Below are 5,259 nucleotides of genomic sequence, written 5' to 3' on the forward strand. Positions count from 1 at the left end.
ATACAGATACGCTAGCATGTTCCCAGATATATATTAGTAGCTGGATTGATTAGTGGTGCAATGCCAGTACGTAGTACGTTAATTATTAGGCTCAGCAAACAGTCAAAGATACCAAAAGCCTCAAATGGTTACTTGACAACACACAAACAAAATTCAAAAATAGCACTTGTGCAGGATGGATGTACTTCCAGTTCTCGACGATATCGAGTTTGATCGGGTGCCACACGTTACGCTTGCTCGTGCCAACTTGATGTCATTCTCGGAACAAGTTGGGTTGGCACTTTCTTTAGCTGATGTGATACAGAATGGACAAAGGCAGCCGTACTTCGAAACTCCCTTTTTTGTGTGTAAACATAAGCAAAAGTCAACACCCCCTCCTTCCCTTCTATAACCAAGAAAAATAAACACTTCAATTGTCTAGTATCCATGTGCACCCCGCTCACCTAGCTACATCATGTGCACCTCGCGCACCTAAGAGAATGGGCTCTTGAAAGTAAAGAAATTCTGATAGCTGAAAGAGTTGAAACAGGTGACGGATTCCTCCTCATAGGAAGGTCTTCTCGAAGAGCTCTTTCACGGTGATTGGGAAGTTACCACACACACTTTCAAGTATCTTCTCTTTCATTATGTTCCACTGTTGATTTTAAAATGTTAATTAAAAATATTAAGTTTAATAAACAAGGCTATTCTATTCATGAATCAATGGCTTTTTTTTTGTTTGAGAAACCTATTTTATCAATTCCTTTGCTAGTCAACCCCGAATAGGTAATATTTTCCCTCATAGCAATGTCATGCCACATAGATGTACTGGTATTAATTCCTCTATATGTCAGCTAATATTGTGGGGAACATCGAGACAAAAGTCAGTTCATTTCAGCATCACTATTGCAATTTCAGTATATGTCCGCAAGAGTTAAAAAAAGTGCACAACAACAAAAATCCCCCAGAGATCATGACATCACCGAAATTAAAAAATAAATCTAGGTTGTTCTTTTCCGTAATCTAGAGTGGAAACAACGCAATACATGCAGAAAAGGTACATGATGACGCAAAAATTCAGTAAACTAATATGCCATCACTACATTTTTCCCTCAGACAGAAAAAAGGCACATCAACACAATGTTCATATCATCAAATTTCCACAAACCTTTCCTACAAGGGGGTCTATGACTAACTTAATCTGTGATGGATCGCAGGCTCGCGGAGAATATGCATGACTGATCTTCAGAGAAAATTCTATAGCTAGGTTCCATTTCATTGGACTTCTTTCTGCTGCTGCCTTACATAGAGCTGAGACCGCCCTATGGAAAGCCCGAGAGCAAACGCGGCAGCGACAATGGCGATGGTTGCCCCAGCTCTGACTGATGTCTTGTTCCTCAAGGTTACCTGTCTCAGCTTCTCCATTCCCCCAGATACCCTGCCAATAAGTGTCCTAGACCGGGCTTTCCTCTGCATCAGATGCTTGTATGCGACGGAGTTCTGAAACCGAACATCAAATTCAGATTATTTTTGGTCATGTCAGCACACGAATTCAAGAGAGCGAACTAGTCATCACAGAAGAGAAGTGGAAATGGGCAGGAATGAAAAACATGCTAGCTCTCATGTTGCGAATATGGTAAGATTTAAGGATGATGTAGAAGGGTCGGGCATTAAATTGTTTGAGATGGAACTATGATGGCACACGTGTCATCAGAAATCAAGCTACCAAACTGGGTGTCAAGATGTTGCAAATTAAGGCGACTGCACCAAGAAACACTTTTACTCTGAAGAAGAAATCTAACACGAAAGAAGTAGAGTAAGTGCATAGGAGAACTAACCGGGAGACACGCAGGCCACATGAGGGTGCAACGGAGGTGATTCCTAAATGCATAACGAACGTTTTCCTCATACTCATCCCAATGCTTGAGCGTGTCAGGATCGTTGACGAAGTGACGACGCATCTTCTTCAGCCCGATATCAACCTTCTCCAGCAACCGGGGCATATGCTGCCCCACCGCGTCCGAATGGGCCCATCGCCATTCGAACTCCTCTCTGGACATGCCACACCGGGGGTCATAACTCTGCAATGACAATCAGAGTCGAGAGAGGTAAGCACCAGTCGATGATCGAGAATGTAATCATGATGAAAATAAGAACGATAACAGTTGAAGTTCCGAGATCAAGGCACCCGTTCTTCGCTCTTGTCATAGTCTGAAAAGAAAAAGAAAAAAGGTATCGCAAGCAATAACTGTTAACAGGTATTACAATGAATTATTGGTGAAACGTTGAAACTGCAATATGCAATAAAAAAGTCACAGGCTCAGAGCTCAGTACTTGTTTTTATACATCGTTACCGTGCTAATTAATTTGCCAATATGATAAAAAAATCACTTGGAATTTGTTGGATTTCGGTCAAATTAAAAGTGGAAAGAGTTGGAAGCAAAATAGCCCAAGCATCGGCGGTGCTAACTATGATCAAAACCTCTCTAATCTATAAGAGGGGAAAATACGAAAAATAATGTGCCGAGCCATGGTACATGATTGGGGAATTGATGAAGCACCTTTTCCCCGCGGATGGAAGAGCGACCGGAAGAACTTGAACATGACCGGACCGAGCGAGTGAAAATCGCGCCCGCGCTTTCTCTGCCGAGAGAAGTCGGCGTGTTCGGTGAGCCAGGGATCCTCGTCGGCGCGGGACGCCACCCAGCTAGAGCCCTGCACGAGGCGTCGTAGGAGTGCAGGGTGGTGGTAGTCGACGGAGACGAAGATGGCCTGGGCGCGCGAAGCGAGGGAGGTGGGTGGCCGGCGTCGGGCGACTCAGGAGCCGAGGACAGCGGCAGCGGCAGCAGGGCCAAGTGCAAACCTAGGTTTTTGGGTCGTGCTGCGGTGATCTGCTTGTGCGCGTCTTGGGCCTGGGCTGAGGCGAGCGGACCGAGCTGCATTGAGTTTTCAGGCTTGTACCTGAGCCCAACGACACCATTTAGTTTTTTTAGATAATGATGATCGTGGAAGTAGTGCGATTAGAGCTAACAAAATCTTGATAATGTGGTACTCCCTCCGTCTGAAAATACTTGTGATCAAAATGAACAAAAAAGGATGTATCCAGAACTAAAATACATCTAGATACATCTCTTTTTATCCATTTTAATGACAAGTATTTCTGAACGGAGGGAGTACTTGCCCGAGCATACAATCTGCACACTCAGAGAATGTGAGTGCTTGAGTGCCACACGACCACATGCTATATATCTTATTTTTCGAATGCAATTCACTCAATATTACATAATGTTGGAATCACCATCAGCTTGCAGAGCCGCAGACAGGAAACGGGTATTTCATCGAAGCGTTGACTATTAAAATTGCTAAGAGCTTCCTTCGTGTAGAGATGTGCCACCGTGTATTCTTCGCAAAGATAGTGTCTAGCTCTTTTCAGGATTTCAAGCTTATACTAGCTTGAAACCCTGGAAAAAGCTATAGACACTATCTTCGTGAAGACCCCAACTATCTTTGGACACTGACTATCGTACGAACGATCAACTATGTTAGCGCAGCAGGTTTGCTACTTTGTTGTATACCATATTTTTTTTTTGCAGAAAATCTTTCGATCTATTCATCTTCAATCATGACAGTATAACGAATACCAAAAATAATAAAAATTACATCCAGATCCGTAGACAACCTAGCGACGGCTACAAGCACTGAAGCGAGCCGAAGGCACGCCGCCGTCATCGCCCCTCCATCGTTAGAATCGGACACAACTTGTTATAATAGACAGTTGGGAAGTCGTCGTGTTAAGGCCCCATAGGACCAGCGCACCAGAACAACAATCGCCGCAGCTGAAGAATAACATAGATCGGAAGGATCCAATCCGAAGACACATGAACGTAGACGAACACCAACGAGATCCGAGCAAATCCACCAAAGATAGATCCGCCGGAGACACACCTCCACACGCCCACCAACGATACTAGATGCACCACTGAAACGGGGGCTAGGCGGGGAGACCTTTATTTCATCTTCAGAAAGCCGCCGCCATTTCGTCTTGTTGAGCAGAACACAAACCCTAACAAAATTGAAAGAAATGACTAAAAACGAAACCCTCCCGCCGGCCCTTGGCAGGATCCACCGCGCCTCCATGGCCCTAGGGCCACCGGAGACGAGGCGGACCTGCGTCAGAGCTAGCGAGAGGCAGAAACCCTAGCTGCTTTTTTTAGGAGGAGGAAGAGGCAGCGGTTGTAGGGAGTCCGTGTATACCATACCTTTTGTTTACAAATTATCGTCCAAAAAACAACGCGGGGCATTGTTACTATTATTCTCAATGAGAAAGATGTTGAAGCAATCTGATGAATCTCTATTTCTTCTTCTTTGTGGAAAGGCCAAATGCCATGTATTGAGTTGCACATAACCTTACAAAAAACACATTTGCAGAAATAAAAAAAATACATCTAAATCTTTTGGGGTGTCGTCTACTTCTTCCTGCATCCAGCGATTGCGCACCTTGAGCAAAGTTCGTTTCCGCCTCTGGGCCTCCGTCTCAACGGTACAAACATGTAAAAACAAATACATGGGCTTTAACTTAGCGAATATAATTGTTGTGATTCAGTTTGCAACTCTCATTATAATTGTAGTTCTTCTGATCACTCCTTATTTGGCAGGATTTCAAGATCGCGGGCAATCAACGAAAAATTCGTTTCTGAGCCCGAGCTCAGATGATCCTGAAATCTACACCAATCACTCACATGAGGATCCGAGCCATCCAGTGTATTCTATTGGCGTATTTTACTTTTCCCACTCAGCCGCTGGAGAGCAATCATTGCGCCGACGCGTTACGGTGGAGAGGCGGAACACGTAGTTGTCCGACGGCTCGTCGTCTTATCCGAGCCATCCCGAGCCGATAGAGAGCCGCCTCCGCCATGGACGATCTCAGCGCTTGTCGTCGGGTCGTGTTCCCCAAACCCTTCCTCACCGGAGTCTTGCCCATCTCACCTCCTGCTTCAGCACACCGGCCCTGCTCATTGCTAGTTGGATTCACCTCTCCCTGCTAATACTCCCTCCGTTTTTATTTACTCTGCATATTAGAGTTGACTGAAGTCAAACTTCGTAAAGTTTGACCAAGTTTATAGAAAACAATATAGACATTTATCATAATAAATCTATACGATGTGAAAGTACATTTAATAATAAATCTAATGTTGTTAATTTGTTATTGTATATCTTAATATTTTTGTATATAAATTTGGTCAAAGTTTGTAAAGCTTGACTTTGACCAAAGCTAATATG

The sequence above is a fragment of the Triticum urartu genome, chromosome 2A (assembly GCF_056163025.1).
Source record: "Triticum urartu cultivar PI428250 chromosome 2A, HENAU_Tu73, whole genome shotgun sequence".
NCBI lineage: Eukaryota > Viridiplantae > Streptophyta > Magnoliopsida > Poales > Poaceae > Triticum > Triticum urartu.